This window comes from Saimiri boliviensis, chromosome 2 (genome assembly GCF_048565385.1).
Source record: "Saimiri boliviensis isolate mSaiBol1 chromosome 2, mSaiBol1.pri, whole genome shotgun sequence".
NCBI lineage: Eukaryota > Metazoa > Chordata > Mammalia > Primates > Cebidae > Saimiri > Saimiri boliviensis.
In genome coordinates this window covers 39901542-39920059 of record NC_133450.1, presented here as the reverse complement: position 1 = coordinate 39920059, position 18518 = coordinate 39901542, and the positions used below count along the sequence as shown (strand labels likewise).

General features: G+C 44.5%; 1 protein-coding gene across 6 annotated transcripts in view; it reads left to right on the top strand.

Moving 5' to 3' along the window:
* Positions 1 to 1579: 1579 nt before the first annotated feature.
* Positions 1580 to 18518, top strand: part of SYNE2 (spectrin repeat containing nuclear envelope protein 2) — a 390475-nt gene continuing 373536 nt past the window's right edge. For 4 of the 6 annotated variants that reach the window (XM_074393137.1, XM_074393136.1, XM_074393135.1 and 1 more), the window contains exon 1: positions 1581 to 1739. The gene's annotated coding sequence lies outside the window, so the exon portion shown is untranslated. Of the gene's footprint in view, positions 1740 to 16896; positions 17123 to 18518 lie in introns of those variants that run through there. The other 2 variants (XM_074393138.1, XM_074393134.1) reach the window with 2 other exon arrangements.

The window sequence follows — 18518 nt, the reverse complement described above, 5'->3', positions numbered from 1 at the left end:
AAGTTGTTCTTGCTTTATAGGCTTTTGTTGTGACTCAAGCCATTGCTAATAAATAATGCAAAGCTAGGTAGTCTGAGAAGTGATATCATTGGAAGAACAATCTAGGAATACAAGGAACCCTGCATTTGTGAAGAGTTGAGCTATTGACCATCAATAAAATGTGCATTTCAAATAATTTGCTTGAATCATCCTGGTAGTCACAGAGGTAAATGTTTTTTAAACAATCATTCCAAATTGTGGGTACAATTTAAAACTAATTTTCCCATTAATATATGTTAGCCAAATGCATTATCAAACCTCTAATCTCTGCTCTTTGCCATCTACTTTGAGACATTTCAGTAATTCAGGCAAGATTCTGTAGCCACAGACATATATATGAACTTGGAGTTTTCAGAAAAGTTAAGGCCGATGCAGTGGTTTGTGCCTGTAATCTTAGCACTTTGGGAGGCTGAGGTGGGAGGATCACTTGAGGCCAGGAGTTTGAGACCAGCTTGGGCAACGTGGCCAAACCCCATCTCTAAAAAAATACGAAAATTACTGGTGTAGTGCTGTGCGCCTGTGGTCCCAGTGTGTGGCGGGGGATGGGGAGGGGAAGCTGTGTGTTGGGGGGCCAGTGAGGCTGGAGGATCGCTTGACATCAGGAGGGAGAGGCTGCAGTGAGTTGAGATCGCGCCACTGTACTCTAGCCTGGGCAACAGAGTGAGACCCTGTCTAAAAAATAAAATAAGTCAAATCTGATTGTGATAGAAACTCAATAGAGAAGTACTGAAAAGTCACTGCTTCTTTATGTAATAATAGTGAGGTGCGCCTTTTATTTGGAACTTCAAGTGCCTTACTAATACTGTAAATAGCAGCGCAAGAGGTAAGTGGGAGTCAAATGACATCATCCTGAGTCCAAAGGGATTGAATATTGCAGTTAAATCAAACAGCCACCTGCAAGACGCAGTTCCAAGGATGTAGTTCGCAGTGAGTTTTCAGACCTGGATGATACATGTCGCGTCAGACGACTGAGGCAGCTCTCCACTTCCCTTCATCCCAGGGGAGGGAGGGACCCGGTCATCTGCATTGTTAACAAGAGCCTCTCCTTCTCTCCAGGTGACCCCGAAGTCCGGACCACACTACGAAATACGGATCCAGATTTTAAAGGCCTTCGAATCCAAACTCCTGGTGTTACAAAGAGCCCACGGGGTGAAATGAGTTCTTCACCGTCTGGTAGCTAATCGCAGATCTGCTCTCTTATTCCCACTTCCAAGACCCAGGAATCTACGGGAGTTGGAGAAGACCCCTGCTGAAATAGTCCAGAAAAGCTTTTTGGGGGAGTTTGTGACCCCTGGTCCCCCAGCCCCGGGTAAGAAAAGGGCCGCGAACCTGCATTGCGAGGTGGTCTCTCCCTCACACCACTTCTGATGTCCCAAAATGCAGGGAGAAAGTTGCCAGCCCGGGGCTGCGGCGGGGCCTGCTGCTCCGCCCCGCGCTGGCGGGCGCGCTCCACACTGGCCGCCGAGCGGCGAGCGCGGGACTCGGTGGCGGGCGGCGGGCGGGGAAGGCGCGGGGCGTGGTTTGCCGCTTTCCGAGCGCTAAGGAGCTGAGCGCGCTCAGCTGCGCCCAGAGACTTCGGCCGGACCTGAAAAAGCGAGAGGGAGAGCGAGCAAAAAGCGCGATCCAGAGAGCCAGGCAAGCGGGGCGCCGACCTCGGGCGGCCCCGGCCCGCGCCCCCTAGCCTCTCGGCCGGGCGGAAGGTGGGTGAGCGCGGCCGCGGGGCCCCAGTACCCCGGTGCGCCCAGAAGAGAGCGGGAGGGAGGGGAAGGGGCGGGGGCGAGGGAGTGAAAGATCCCCGAGCCGGGGGCGGGGGCGGCGTGAGCCGGGAACCGACCCGATGCCGGGGTCCGAGCCGGGCCACGGGAAACTTTGCTCGGGTGGGGAGAGCGGGGTGCGTGGAGGGCGCCGCAAACTTGTCAGCGGGCGGGGCGCTCCGGGGATTGGAGCGAGCGCCAGCGGGTGGCGTTTGTCTCTCCGGGTTCTTTGTGTCACCTCCGGGCCCCAGCCCGCCGGTCTGCCCGGCTCGGGCAGGCGCTGCGCGGGAGGCTGTGTCTGGGTGCCCCGGCCGCCCCGGCCGCCCCCTCCCCGGCCCAGGCCCGGGCGCTCAGGGGCCGCTGATTGTTTTCATTCCTCGCGTCACGCCTGGGCGGGAAAGATTTTGAATGCCGCGTGAGCTGGAAGGCGGACAGCTGCGGCGCAGAGATTGCAGGATCGTGGGCAGTGCGGGGCTCGCCGGGGGGACTCGGGGACCCGCGGGCCGGGGCGCACCCGGGCTGGAGGGGGCGAGGGGACGGACGGACCGGGTACTGGAGGGGCGGCGGCGGGCGGGACAGCCTAGCGCCTCCGCGGGGGCGGGGGCTCTCGGACGCCCGGGATTATAATTCCATTTTGATTGCTTGGGGTCTTTGTTGTCTGAAATTGCCTTTAGGGTCTGACGGTGGCACCTTCTCCTCCTTAGGTTGTTTTTCTTCGGTCCAAAAGGGCGGGGCGGGGGCTGTGTATGGCATTAGTGCTGCTGGGAACGTTAGCGCCTGATGTGATGGAGGCTAAGTCCCGTGTACCATCGCGTTTGTGGACGCCTGCTGTTTCCGAAAGTTATTTTCCCCTCCCTCGGTGAAAGGGAGCGTCTGAGCTGGACGCCGCAGGCGCGATTGTGTACAAGCACCGGCAAGTCGGAGCCAATCCGTGAGGGTTCTTTCGCGCGGCTCCACTCTTGGTATCGCCTTTTTTTTTTTTTTTTTTTTTTTTTTTTTGAGTTTCTTTGATTTGAAGCAACTTTCGTCTGCTTTTCTAAAAGTTCCGAAGGCTTCGTTGCAGATACTTTGTGGCCATGCTCGGATGGGTTCGATCAGTTTTAGAGGTGGGGAATACAATGAAACCATGCCGGGCCACACCTGGCCTTCTCACCACTCCAGTACCTGCCACTGAGACATTGTAAACAGGTTCAGGGGAGAGCGTTCAGCTTTTATGGGATGGAATATTTGGTGTGTTTTCATGCTTTAATGCATGACTCCTTCTCTAAGTTGTCTTTCTGGAAAGCTGTGGAGACTCTCGAGGGCTTTTCCTGAGATAATTACTGAACGGCTGGCTTTAGCCTGGCCAGCCCCCTGGGGCGGTGGGAACAGGTGTAATCCTCATTAAGGTTTTTTCGTGGTGAAGACTGGAGATATCAAAATAAGTAAGAAGTGGAAATGTTTAGGTCTTCGTCCATATGTTTGAATTAACAAAGCTTTATCTGAATTTAAAAAAAAAAAACCCTAGCTAGCCTTAAAATTGTTTGAAAAATCATGTGAATAAATTTACCCAATTAAAAAATTTTTAAAGCATTTCAGTGGATTCAGGTTAATTGTGTTGTAGGATATTGCAGGTTGTTTAGAGAACTGAGTCACAATGAGGTCATTCTGAGTAGTGCTCTCACTAGCGTAAGGTGAGAGTTAATGTAAAATTTAAAAACGGAATGAATCACATTTTAATAAGTAAGGGAATGGGTGAAAAGCGATTTACTCATTTTTCTTTTTCTTTCTTTTTTTTTTTTTGAGACGGAGTCCTGCTCTGTCACCAGACTGGAGTGCAGTGGCCTGATCTCGGCTCACTGCAACCTCTGCCTCCCAGTTTCAAGTGATTCTCCTGCCTCAGCCTCCCGTATAGCTGGGATTACAGGCACGCATAACCACGCCCAGCTAATTTTTTGTGTTTTTAGTGGAATGTGGTTTCACCATGTTGGCCAGGACAGTCTTGATCTCCTGACCTCATGATCCACCCACCTTGGTCTCCCAAAGTGCTAGGATTACAGGCCTGAGCCACTGCGCCTGACCTCATTTTTCATTATTATATTTTTCATTACTTATATGTTTTAAATATATATTTTCAATAATTTCACAAATTTATTCATTTACTCAAATAAACTCCTACATGTACCAGCCACTGTGCTGGCTTCTGGGGATCTGAATAATTATAATAGTTACCCCTTATAGAATGCTTATTTTGTACCAGTAGATACTTTACATAGATTACCTTTTTACCTTTTTCATCTGTAAATATTTATTGAGTACCCACAATGTATTGTGCTAGCTGCCAGGGTGATAGTGGTGCACAAGACAGCTGTGGTTTCCTGCCCTTATCTAGGTGAGGAATATAGGCAGTAAATAAAACATATTGCTAAACTAATCACAGGTTTTGAAAGGTAAATCAGATCACATCATTCTTCTGTTCAAACCCTCTGCAGCTTCTCATGTCTCTCTGACTGAATGGCAAAGACCTGACAGTGGCTTCCCGAGCACACCTCTTTTGGTTTCCCTGCTTCTCTGTGCTGTTACCTTCCTATCTTATCTGCTGCTCTGAGTGTCTACAGACAAACTAGCTGTCTTGCTGCATGAGGGCCTTTGGACTTGCTGTGCACTGCCTAGAATGACCCCCTGGCCTGTATCTCTCATGCTTCTCTTGTTGACCTGACCCCCTTCACCTCTTTACTTGATGTTATTTTCATCAGTGAGCCTTCACTAACCCCCAAATTTAAAGTCACAACCACTCTCGCAACTCCCATTCCTCCTTTCGTAAGTTACTATTTTTCCTCCATAGCCCTCATGGCTGTCTACCATATAATATGTGGCTTGTTTGTCTGTCTTCTTCAGGAGATTGTATCCCCCTTCAGACCTGCATGAGGGCTTTTTTATTCACTGTTGTAACTCAGAATCTGGAACAGTAATTGGCAGTAACTTGAATGAATGTTGAGTGGAAAGAAGGGTACAACAGAATACTGAGACATAGAATAACCGAGGCCTTCTATGATACTGGTAAGAAGGCCTCTCGGTGGAGGTGACGTTTAACTGAGACTTGAAGATGAGAAGGAGCTAGCCATGTTGTCGTGGCATAAGAGGTTGTAGAGAGGAGAGAGGCATGGAAGAAGGTCAGGCAGAGAGATAGCATGCTCAGAGGCCTTGAGGCAGGAAAGAGCTTGGCAGTGTGTGAGTTTGTTGGAACTGAGAGGTCATTGTGGCTGAGCACTGTCGAGTCAAGGGAGGGTGGGACTAATGACAGAGGGGAAGTCAGGTGTCAGATCCTGCAGGGCCTTTCTGGAGAAATGAACATTGAATCCTCACATATAGCCTATTAGCCCATTTTGTGGTTTAAGAAACTGGGCATCAGGAGATTGAATAACTTTCTGAGATTATGCTATGGGTGAGTGGCAGAGCCTAGAATATAAAGGCTGGCTTGCAGACTCTAAAGGACGTATATTTGACCACTTTGTCAGGATCAAAAGACCTAGTCCCTATCCTGACGAAGCTGTTAAGTCTAGTGGGAAGACAAGCTCTTGCAGTATACACATGTGCTCCCGCGGGCTGCGAGAGGAGGAAAGCATGTCATCCTGCCTGGGAGTGGGGCAAGCCAAATTGGAAACAGTAAAACCATTTTTCCTTTTTTTAAATTATGAAATATTTCAGATAGGCAACATCTTGGTTAAGAAATAATAATAAATGCAATAGACTATTCTCTGAGTGTTTACGGGGTATTCACTTTTTTTTTCTTTTCGTTTTTTTTTGAGATGGTGTCTCGCTCTGTCACCCAGCCTAGAGTGCAGTGGCGCAGTTTCAGGTCACTGCAGCTTCTGCCTCCCAGGTTTAAACAATTCTCTGCCTCAGCCTCCTGAGTAGCTACAGTTACAGGTGTGTGCCACCATGCCCGGTTAATTTTTTGTATTTTTAGTAAAGATGGAGTGTCACCATCTTTGCCAGGCTGATCTTGAACTTCTGACCTTGTGATCCACACGCCTCGGCCTCCCAAAGTTCTGGGATTACAGGTGTGAGCCACCGTGCCCGGATTTTCTTTTCTTTTTAAAGACAAAATACTTACTTTCACAGGTACAAAGGATCTGTGTCATGTGCCCCCTTTCCTACTTTCACCAAATAAAGGATTATGTCTGGAATAGTGTAAAGTCACTTATTTTATTATTTTGTTTTATTTTATTTTTGAGATGGAGTTTCGCTCTTGTTACCCAGGCTGGAGTGCAATGGCGCAATCTCAGCTCACCGCAACCTCCGCCTCCTGGGTTCAGGCAATTCTCTTGCCTCAGCCTCCCGAGTAGCTGGGATTACAGGCACGTGCCACCATGCCCAGCTAATTTTTTGTATTTTTAGTAGAGACGGGGTTTCGCCATGTTGACCAGGATGGTCTCGATCTCTCGACCTCGTGATCCACCCGCCTCGGCCTCCCAAAGTGCTGGGATTACAGGTGTGAGCCACCGCCCCCGGCTCATTTTATTTTATTTTATTTTTTGAGACAAGGTCTCATTCTATCACCCAGGCTGGAATGCAGTGCTGCGATCATGGCTAACTGTAGCCTGTACCTCCTGGGCCCAAGTGATTCTCCCACTCCAGCCTCCTGAGTAATGGACTACAGGTACACACTACCATACCTGGCTAATTTTTAAATTTTTTGTAGAGAAGAGGTCTCACCATGTTGCCTAGATTGGTCTCCTAACTCCTGGTGTCAAGTGATCCTCTCACTTCAGCCTCCCAAAGTGCTGGATTACAGGCATGAGCCTGCACCTAGCCTCATGTTTACGTTGGAGAAGGTTTTTTTTGCTTTGTTTTTGTTTTTTGGGATGGAGTCTCACTCTGTTGCCCAGGCTAGAGTGCAGTGGCTCAATCTCAGCTCACTGCAACCTCCGCCTCCTGGGTTCAAGCAATTCTCCTGCCTCAGCCTCCCAAGTGGCTTGGATTATAGGCATGCACCACCATGCTCCGCTAAGTTTTTGTATTTTTAGAGAAACAGGGCTTCATGGGGTTAGCCAGGATGGTCTCGATCTCCTGACCTTGTGATCCATCTGCCTTGGCTTCCCAAAGTGTTGGGATTACCGGTGTGAGCCGCTGAACCTGGCTGAGAAGTTTTTGACTTATGTGCAGACCTGTGAAACTGCCTCCCTCTAGCCCCTTGCTGTACCCTAAATCCCCCTTCCTCATATAACCAATAATAGATAACTTTCTGACTCTGTGAATTAGTTTGCATTTTTAGAATTTTATGTACATGGAATCATGTAATAAGTTCTCTTCTTTGCCTAGCTTTTGCTTAGCATAATTATTTGGAGACTCACCCATATTGCATTAATAGTTGATTCCTTTTTATTGTTAAGTGGTACAACATTGTACTGATAGACAGTTCATTTATCTTTTCACCCATTGGTAGACTTTGGGTTGTTTCTGGTTTTGGACTATTAAAAATAAAGCTGCCATGAACATTATACACAGACTTTGTATGCATATCTTTCATTTCCCCTGGGTAGATATCTAGGAGTAGAATGACTAGATTCTATGGTAGGTATATGTTTAACTTTTCAAAAAGTGTACTTTTCCAAAGTGGTTCCATAATATAACCAAAATAGTCTGTGAGGGTTCCAGTTGCTCCAAATCCTTGCGAACAATTGGGGTGGTCAGGCTTTCATAGCCATTCTTTTTTTTTTTTTTTTTTTTTTTGAGACGGAGTTTCGCTCTTGTTACCCAGGCTGGAGTGCAATGGCGCAATCTCGGCTCACCGCAACCTCCGCCTCCTGGGCTCAGGCAATTCTCCTGTCTCGGCCTCCTGAGTAGCTGGGATTACAGGCACGCGCCACCATGCCCAGCTAATTTTTTGTATTTTTAGTAGAGACGGGGTTTCACTATGTTGACCAGGATGGTCTCGATCTCTTGACCTCGTGATCCACCCGCCTCGGCCTCCCAAAGTGCTGGGATTACAGGCTTGAGCCACCGCGCCCGGCTCATAGCCATTCTTTTGCGTGTGTAGTGGTACCTCATTGTGGTTTTAATTTCTGTTTCCCTGATGGCTAATGACATTGAGCACTGTTTTATATGCTTATTTACCATGCATATCATCTTTGTTGAAGTGTCTGCTCAAATTGTTGGCCCATTTTCTTGTGGTTTCCTTATTATTGAGTTTTGAGAGTTCTTTGTGTATTCTGGGTGCAAGGCATTTATCAGATATAAGATTTGCAAATATTTGCATTCAGTCTTGTCTTAGTCCATTTTGTGCTGCCATTACAGAATACCACAGATTGGGTAATTTATAATCAACAGAAATTTATTGGCTCATGGCTCTAGAATCTGGGAAGTCTAAGATTGAGGAGGGGGCGACATCTGGTGAGAGCATTTTTGCTGTATTACTATATGACAGAAGGGCAAAGAGAGGGTGAGAAAGATGCAAAATGGAGCTGATTTATTCTTTTTATTTTATTATTTATTTATTTAAGACACAGTCTCACTCTGTCACCCAGGCTGGATTGCAGTGACACAGTCTCGGCTCATTGCAACCTCTGCCTCCTGGGTTCCAGTGATTCTTGTACCCAGCCTCCTGAGTAGCTGGGATTACAGGTGTATGCCACCACACTGGCTTTTTTTTTTTTTTTTTTTTTTTTTTTTTTTTTTTGTATTTCTAGTGGAGACAGGGTTTCATTGTGTTGCCAGGCTGGTTTTGAACTCCTGGTCTTAAGTGCTCTGCCCACCTTGGCCTCTGAAAGTGCTGGGATTACAGGCATGAGGCACTACGCCCAGCCTATTTAATTTTTTGAGACAGAGTCTTGCTCTGTTGACCAGACTGGAGTGCAGTGGCTTAATCTTAGCTTACTGCAACCTCTGCCTCCCAGGTTCCAGCGATTCTCCTGCCTTAGCCTCCTGAGTAGCAGGGACTCCAGGTGTATGCCACCACACTCAGCCTGATTTATTCTTTCATAAGGAACCCACTCCTACAATGATGGCATAAATCCATTAATGAGAGCAGAGCCTTCGTAATCTAATCACCTGATAAATGTTCCACCTCTTTGGGAGGTTGAGGCGGGTGGATCACCTGAGGCCAGGAGTTCGAGACCAGCCTGGCCAACATGGTGAAACCCCATCTCTACTAAAAATACATAAAAAAAAAAAAAATTAGCCAGGCTTGGTGGTAGGTGCCTGTAATTCCAGCTACTTGGGAGGCTGAGGTGGAGACTGCGCCATTGCACCCTAGCCTGGGCGACAAGAGGGAAACTCCATCTCAAAAACAAAACAAAACAAAACAAACACAAAAAATAGCTGGGTGTGGTGGCATGTGCCTGTAGTCCCAGCTACTCTGGAGGCTGAGGCAGGAGAATCGCTTTGAACCCAGGAGGCAGAGGTTGCAGTGAGTCAAGATCGCACCACTGTACTCCAGCCTGAGTAACAAGAGCGAAACTCCGTCTCAAAAAAAAGTTCCATCTCTTAATACTGTAATATTGTAACAGTATTGCCTCTTTTTTTTTTTTTTTTGAGACGGAGTTTCGCTCTTGTTACCCAGGCTGGAGTGCAATGGCGCGATCTCGGCTCACCGCAACCTCCACCTCCTGGGTTCAGGCAATTCTCCTGCCTCAGCCTCCTGAGTAGCTGGGATTACAGGCACGCGCCACCATGCCCAGCTAATTTTTTTGTATTTTTAGTAGAGACGGGGTTTTACCATGTTGACCAGGATGGTCTCGATCTCTTGACCTCGTGATCCACCTGCCTCGGCCTCCCAAAGTGCTGGGATTACAGGCTAAGCCACCGTGCCCGGCCTAGTATTGCCTTAATAATGTTATAGTGGCAATTAAATTTCACCAGAGTTTTGGAGGGGACATTTAAACCATAGCAAGTTTATTACATTCTCTTAACAAAATCTTTTGAGGATACTGTTCTTAATTTTGATGACGTACAACTTGTCAATTTATTCTTTTGATATTATATCCAAGAAATCTGCTTCATTCAAAATCAAAAAGGCTTTCTCCTATGATGTTTTTCTAAAATGTTTGTAGGTTTTGGTTTGACATTTAGGTTCATCTGCTTTGAGTTAATTTTTGTTTATGATGTGAAGTATGGGTGGAAGTTTACCCCACCTATGCGAGGAACATTTGGTAATTTTTGGAGGCAGTGTCTGGAGACCATGTCTGGTATAGGGACGACAGGCATCTAGTGGGCAGAGGTCCAGGATGCTGCTTGATACCCTACAATGGGTAGGTGAGATCCTCTCGGTTATTTAGCCAAAGTGTTAGCAGTGCCACGGTTGAGATGCCCTAGGCTTGAGGTTTATCAGCTTTATTGACCTCCCGGCACTAACTGTTTGTTCCATTGATATTGTTTAATATTTTTCCATTTTCCCTTTAATTGAGTTTCACTCTAATCTTTATTTTTTCTTCTACTTTACTTTTGGGTTCAATTTATTCTTATTCTAGTTTCCTTAGGTCATTGATTTGTGACTTTTTTTCTTTCGTATAGGTGTTTAGTCTTTTAAATGTATTTCTCAGTACTACTTTAGTGCCATCTCACAAATTTTGATATGGTATGATTTTATTTTTATTCGGTTTAAAATACTCTTAAAATTTAAATTACAATTTATTTTATTTTATTTTTTTTTTGAGATGTAGTTCTCCTTTCTGTATTCCATTTTTTTTTCTTTTTTCTTCTTTTTTTTTTTTTTTTTTGAGACAGAGTTTCGCTCTTGTTACCCAGGCTGGAGTGCAATGGCGCAATCTCGGCTCACAGCAACCTCTGCCTCCTGGGTTCAGGCAATTCTCCTGCCTCAGCCTCCTGAGTAGCTGGAATTACAGGCATGCGCCACCATGCCCAGCTAATTTTTTGTATTTTTAGTAGAGATGGGGTTTTACTATGTTGACCGGGATGGTCTCGATTTCTTGACCTCGTGATCCACCCGCCTCGGCCTCCCAAAGTGCTGGGATTACAGGCTTGAGCCACCGCGCCCGGCCTGTATTCCATTTTTTTAAAGAAGGAGGTTACTATATGCAGCCTGTACTAAAGAAGTGGATGCCACTCCTTGGAGGATATTATATATTTTTTCCATTGTGACTGTCTTTGCCTTTTAATCAAGATGTTTAGACATTTATACTTAAAGCGATTATTGATGTAATTAGATTTAAATCTAGCATCTTATTTTCTTTTTTTTCTCATCTGCTCTTTGCTTTCTTTTACTGTTTTTGGATTACTTGAATATTTTTTAAAACTCTATTTTATAGCATAAGCTTATTAGCTATCATTTTTTTATTTTAATTTTATTTTTTTTAGTAAAAGGCGAAAGATTTATTCATTATGAAAAGAAACCAGAGTATTAGCTATCATTATTTTGTTATTATATTTCTTATTTTTTAATCTTTTTATTTTTAAAGATGGGGTTTCAGCTGGGCGTGGTGGCTCAAGCCTGTAATCCCAGCACTTTGGGAGGCCGAGGCAGGTGGATCACGAGGTCAAGAGATCGAGACCATCCTGGTCAACATGGTGAAACCCCGTCTCTACTAAAAATACAAAAAATTAGCTGGGCATGGTGGCGCGTGCCTGTAATCCCAGCTACTCAGGAGGCTGAGGCAGGAGAATTGCCTGAACCCAGGAGGTGGAGGTTGTGGTGAGCCGAGATTGCGCCATTACACTCCAGCCTGGGTAACAAGAGCGAAACTCGGTCTCAAAAAAAAAAAAAAAAAAAAAGATGTGGTTTCACCATGATGGCCAGGCTGGTCTTGAACTCCAGACCTCAGGTGATCCACCCACCTCGGCCTCCCAAAGTGCTAGGATTACAGGCGTGAGCCACCGCGCCTGGCCTATATTTCTTATTTTTGCATTTTATTTATTTCATTTTGAGACAGTTTCTCTCTGTTGCTTACATGGTAGCTTTGACCTGCTGGTCTCAGCATCTCAAGTAGCTGGGACTACAGGTGTGTGCCACCACACCTGGCTAATTTTTGTATTTGTAGTAGAGAAGAGGTTTCACCGTTGTTGGCCAGGCTGGTCTCCACCTCCTGGCCTTAAGTGATCCTCCCGCCTCAGCCTCCCAAAGTGCTGGGATTACAGGCATGAGCCACCGCACCCTGACCTCTTTTCTCTCCTTTCTTTTCTTCTTCTGTCTCTCTTTCTCCCCTCCCTCTTCCCCTTCCTCCCCTCCTTCCCTTTTCCTCCCTTCCTTCCCCTCCTTACCCTCCTTTCCCTCCCTTGCTGGAGTGTTGCAACTTCTGCCTCCCTGGCTCAAATGATCTACCTGCTTTGGGCTCCCAAAGTACTAGGATTATAGGTGTGAGCCACTGTGCCTGGCCTAGAAACTAATTTTCTTGAACTCAATCCTTAATTGCTTTAATTTTCCAGGAAAAAGGAAAAAAAAAAAAAAAAAGAAAAAAACTCTAAATCTACTAAATTATCATAGAGCAAACCATTGCTGTAATAGAAATGTATTTTATTTTTTAAATACGTATTCTGCTTATGTATAGAACATATTTTAGAATACAGCAGAGTGTTACAATATTCAGAGCACCTCACTGGAGAACCCTCCCCTCCAGATAGACTCTGCAGGGTGCATTGCCTCCTTTTCTTTCCTTTGGGCTCCATTAGGAAGAGAGAGGTGAATGGGGAGAAGGAAATCTGTCTTCCTATGTTGACATTTTCCAGACCCTGAGAAACGTTGAGTTGAAAGATAAGTGTGAAAGCGTCTCTTTCTTTTGATGGTGTGTGAGATGAAAAACACTTGCCAATAGCTCCTCAGGTCAAAGTAACACATTTGACAAAAAGGAGCCTCAAGCTTTTGCTCGTCAGTGTCCATATTTGATTGGAAAGTTCAATCTGAGATGCGGTGCTTAGATTTTTCTAGAATCTGCCAATTACTTGTTGCTCTGGTTTCAGCTGACTTTAGTCTCCCTTTGGCTACTACCACTGTGTGCAGTTTGTTATAAGTGAGTAGCTTTTCTCTACAGTGCTGTGTAAATGTACCCCTCTTTAATACATTCAACGAATTATTTTTTAAATACCTGTTTAATCTGGGCTCTGACACACAGATGAAAGTCAATGTCCCTTGCCACTAGCAAGCTGTCTAGAAGCAGAAAGGCCCATTAGCATAGGAACATCTCAGTGGGGTGATTGGAGTCACTGCAGTGGGGACGTGAGCAGGGCAAAGCATGGTCAGCTAGAACAGTGGTTCTCAAAGTAAGGATCAGGGACCAGAAGCAGCAACCTATTGACTATACCTTGACAGTGGGGCCCAGCAGTCTGTTTAATAGGCCTTCTCAGCGATTGTGATGCATGCTCCAGACTGTGAACCATGGGCATAGAGGATTAGATGATCTCTGAGATTTTTTTTAGCTCTTGAAGTCTATGTATATGGTTAAGAAATGTGATATTTACCCTACTGTATTTTAAGAGCATTAATTGGTACTAATATCATATAAAACATTAATTGCAGTGTAGGCTGGGCACCATAGCATATGCCTATAATTCCAGCGTTTTGGGAGGTCGAGACAGGAGGATGACATGAGCCCAGGAGTTTGAGACCAGCCTGGGCAACATAGTGAGATCCACATCTCTTAAAAAAAAAATTAGCTGGGCTCTGGTGGTGCATGTCTGTGGTCCCAGGTAGGTACTAGGGAGGCTGAGGTGGGAGAATCGTTTGAGCCTGGGAGATTGAGGCTGCAGTGCGCTGGGAGACACAGTGAGACTCCGTCTAAAAGGAAAACAAGAAATGTAGGTAAAACAAATTCAGTTTTACTCTATGTGTTGCTGAAGTGAGCACAGTAAAACAAATTCAAAGTGATACAGTTATGTTTGACAGTGGAGTGATAGTAAATTGGATTTAAAATTTCTTATGAAAACTTTGAAATACATTCGAAAGCAGAGATAACAGTAAAATGTTCCATCACGTAACAATTATCCAGAATAAATATTATTAAATCCTATCCATCTGTTTTTACCCATGTCCTCACATATTCCCCTGTGCTGGATTATTTTGAAGCAAATTTGATCCGTCATATCATTTTTCTTTAAATAATTGGATTTTAAATTATTTGAGATGTTAAGATGCTAGAAATGAATTTGAAACTGGATCATAAGTAGCCATTTCCTGGTTACCCTTACATTATAGATAAAATTTATCTGGAGCTAATTTACACAAAAGGTGGATAAAACAAAACAACAGGTGGACACATGTACATATATTCCTATTTGCATAAAATCTTTTTTTTTTTTTTTGACATGGAGTTTCGCTCTTGTTACCCAGGCTGGAGTGCAATGGCGCGATCTTGGCTCACCGCAACCTCCACCTCCTGGGTTCAAGCAATTCTCCTGCCTCAGCCTCCTGAGTAGCTGGGATTACAGGCATGCGCCACCATGCCCAGTTAATTTTTTGTATTTTTAGTAGAGACGGGGTTTCACCATGTTGACTAGGATGGTCTCGATCTCTTGACCTCGTGATCCACCCGCCTCGGCCTCCCAAAGTGCTGGGATTACAGACTTGAGCCACCGCGCCTGGCCTATTTGCATAAAATCTATTAAAAAGTATACTTTTTTTGTTGTTGAGGCAAAGTCTAGCTCTGGCGCCCCGGTGGGAGTGCAGTGTGGTGTGATCATGGCTCATTGCAGCCTCGACCTCCTGGGCCCAAATGATCCTCCAGCCTTGTGTTTTGATATTTTGTAGAGACGAGATCTCTCTATGTTGCTCAGGCTGGTCTCGAACTTCTGGGCTCAAGCAGTACTCTTACCTCTGCCTCACAAGGGGCTGGGATTACAGGCGTGAACCACCGCGCCTGGCAAAAAGAAATATACTTGTCACTACTGTGAATACATTTTATTAGAACATTTTATGTAGTCGTATGTTAATAATATATGCATTATACTTATAAATAATATTCTAGAATAGTAAGAAAGATATACATGCATGCCCTGGCAAAATTGAATTATTGCATTTGAATGAGATAATAATTTTAATTTGAAAGGCAGACTTTTAGGAAGGTAGATTAGAAGGTTTTGAAGGTTTGAAGTTTATTTATTTATTTATTTTATTTTATTTTTTGAGATGGAGTTTTGCTTTTGTTACCCAGGCTGGAGTGCAATGGCGCGATCTCGGCTCACCGCAACCTCCGCCTCCTGGGTTCAGGCAATTCTCCTGCCTCAGCCTCCTGAGTAGCTGGGATTATAGGCACACGCCACCATGCCCAGCTAATTTTTTGTATTTTTAGTAGAGATGGGATTTCACCATGTTGACCAGGATGGTCTCGATCTCTTGACCTCGTGATCCACCCGCCTCGGCCTCCCAAAGTGCTGGGATTACAGGCTTGAGCCACCGTACCCGGCCTTGAAATTTTTTTGTTTTTTTTTGAGACAGTCTCAATCTGTTGCCAGGCTGCAGTGCAGTGGCGTGATCTCGGCTCACTGCAGCCTCCACTTCCTGGGTTCAAGTAATTCTCCTGCCTCAGCCTCCTGAGTGGAACTAGGCATGCACCACCACACCTGGCTAATTTTTGTACTTTTAGTAGAGATGGGATTTCACTCTATTGGCCAGGCTGGTCTCAAACTCCAGGCCTCAAGTGATCTGCCTGCCACTGCTTCACAAAATGCTGGGATTATGGGAATAAGCCACTGTTCCTGGCCGTGGGGCAGATTTTTAACATATGTAAACTAAGAATTCTCACTACTCATTTCAGCAGTTAAGTTGCCTCATTTGGAAAGAAAAGATATTGAGCATGTGGGGATGCGTAATAAGTTTTGAAAATCCATTTGTCTTAGTCAGCGTGCTCCATGTGGTCCTCTGTTCAAGGTTAGAGATAACACATTTAGTAGATCACGTTGTGGGATAGTTGGTGTTCGGAGAGGGGACAGAACTGATTTACAGACATACCGCCTGTTTTCTCCTACTTTTGCTTTGGAGGACAAGTTGTGGTATCCTGAGAAAAAGCTGATTGTATCACTTATGACTGAGATTTTCATCTTTAGCCGCTTCTGTGTGATACGTGAATTAATGGGTCATACCATAGGAGTTAGCTAATTTTCTTTTTTTTTTTCACAGACACCTCATACAGGAGCTATTTTTCATTTTAAAATATTACTCAGAAGAAATTTTTATCATAGTTGTATATTTCAACAATATAGATAAGCTGTTCAAGACTATCTGCCATACCACCAAAACAAATAAAAAATCCCGCAACTGAAATGCATATAAGCTATTGCTACAGTATAATGGTGGGTTATAGCCAGTGTATGATGGGATTGTGGATAGAATAATGCATATTAGAGCTTTTACTTCAAAAATTTGAGATAGTGATTCAGAAACAAAAAATGATTATCATGAATTCTGTTTACTAAAGAGTTAAAGATGTGTTTTATTTATTTTATTCTTTTGAGACAGAGTTTTGCTCTTGTTGCCCAGGCTGGAATGCAATGATGTGATCTCGACTCACTTCAACCTCTGCCTCCTGGGTTCAAGTAATTCTCTTGCCTCAGCCTCCCTAGTAGCTGGGATTACAGGCGTGCACCACCATGCTCAACTACTTTTTTGTATTTTTAGTAGAAATGGGGTTTCACCACATTACTAGGCTGGTCTCGAACTCCTGACCTTGTAATCTATCCACCTTGGCCTCCCAAAGTACTGGGATTACAGGCATGAGCCACTGCTCTTGGCCAAGATGTGTTTTATTATTTGCATTTGTGTTTGCAAAGAAAATAAGTTACCAAGCATACTCTTGTTAGAATATCCTTTGTAGTCACTTGTTTGATGACATTGAGTAAGAATCTTTCCTCTGTTAATAGACCTTTGTTTAAAAGAAAATATGTTACCTGCCGGGCGCGGTGGCTCAAGCCTGTAATCCCAGCACTTGGGGAGGCTGAGGCGGGTGGATCACGAGGTCGAGAGATCGAGACCAACCTGGTCAACATGGTGAAACCCCGTCTCTACTAAAAGTGCAAAAAATTAGCTGGGCATGGTGGTGCGTGCCTGTAATCCCAGCTACTTAGTAGGAGGCTGAGACAGGAGAATTGCCTGAGCCCAGGAGGCGGAGGTTGCGGTGAGCCGAGATGGCGCCATTGCACTCCAGCCTGGGTAACAAGAGCGAAACTCTGTCTCAAAAAAAAAAAAAAAAAAGAAAATATGTTACCTTTGTAGTCTTTGTGCATTTTTCACTGCAGAAAGCATCCCCTCTGCTGGGTAATAATTACTTTTATAAAAGTGTTTAATCCGGAACTGATTATATTCACTTCTGAGCTGGATGAAAAGAAACTCCGGAATGTTTGTAACCACAGATTGATGATTTGGTTACAAAGACTCTCTGTTGGTGGTGGTTTCTGAGAACTGGAAGGTAAGCTTGTTCCTTGGGTGAGTCATCATGTTGTCTTGCATTTGGTCATGTGTTTTCTTAGCAACTGCTGTTGATTTCAGGTTTGAGCAGGGTGAGCATGTTTTGAAATGATCCAACAGATTCTTTTAGGTTCTATATGCCTGCTAAATTTTATATACTTACTATTATATGTATCACAAGGAATGAAACATTGCATTCTTTTTCTATCTCTGTCTTCCAAAACATTTCTCTTCTGATTTGTTTTTCAGAGGTAGTGGGGACTGGGAGTGGAGGTAAAAAAGGAGAAAAATAAATGAATCTGGGCTATCATGAGTCTGCTTATTTATGCCCCTGGACTAGAGCAGAACCAAAAGGACCTCCATGTGCTAATAGGAGTAAATATGATTTCCTGGGGTGCTGATCCTGAGTAATACTCCCATGTGCATACATTCTAGAGGAACAAGTGAATTTTAAAAATGTCTGTGGTATAGTGTAGTGGTTAAAAGCATGGCTTCTGAAATCAGTCTGACCCCTGATTCGAATTCTAGCGTTGCCATATACTAGAGGTGTTATTTTGGGCAAATGACTTAACCTCTCTGAGTAGAGTTTCCTCATCTGTAAAAGTGAAACTAAAATCCCACGTACTTTGTAAGCATTGATGAATATTAGTGAGATAATACAGGTAACGGACAGCGTGGTACCTATAGAACACATGGTAACAAATGCTAGTTATTACATTCAGTTCAGGGGTGCAGTACAGAAGGGGCTAGGTAACAGGTGTTTAGGGAAGAATCAGAAGTGAATCAGATGTGAGTCCTAATTCTTCAGGAACTGGGAGAGATGGCCTGGAAAACAAGTCACTGTGGTATTATCTAGAATGGAAGAAGTGCCAACTGCGGTACAAGTGAGGTGCTGTGGGTCCATAAAGCAAGTGATTAATGCCAACTTTGGGGAAGTGAGAGCTAATTTTGTAAAACATTTGCTACTTGAGCTGAGTGTGTGTAGCTGGGCCTAGAATGGTGAGTAGGGCTTTCATGGGTGGAGAATGGAGGAGAGTAGACGGCAGGCAGAACACAAGCACAGGGGTCATGGCAGGGTATGGTGGGAGGGAAGCCTGGCGAGATGATTTGTGCTTAGATTTTTTGAGGGGAAAACCCGAGGGCATCATGGCTTTATTTTTTACTTTTTTTTTTTGAGAAAGAAAAAAGAATAGTAAGAAAAAGAATAAAGAAGAGGAAGAAAGAGAAATAGGAAGAGGGAGAGAGAATGGGGGTATTGCTTTATTGCCCAGGCTAGAATGCAGTCTAAATATGAGTATGCCTATAATTGTCCTTAATAATGGAGACATAAAAGAAAATGAGGGAAGAGAATAACAAACAAGGAGCCAACCAACATTTTGTTTAAACTTGGTATGATG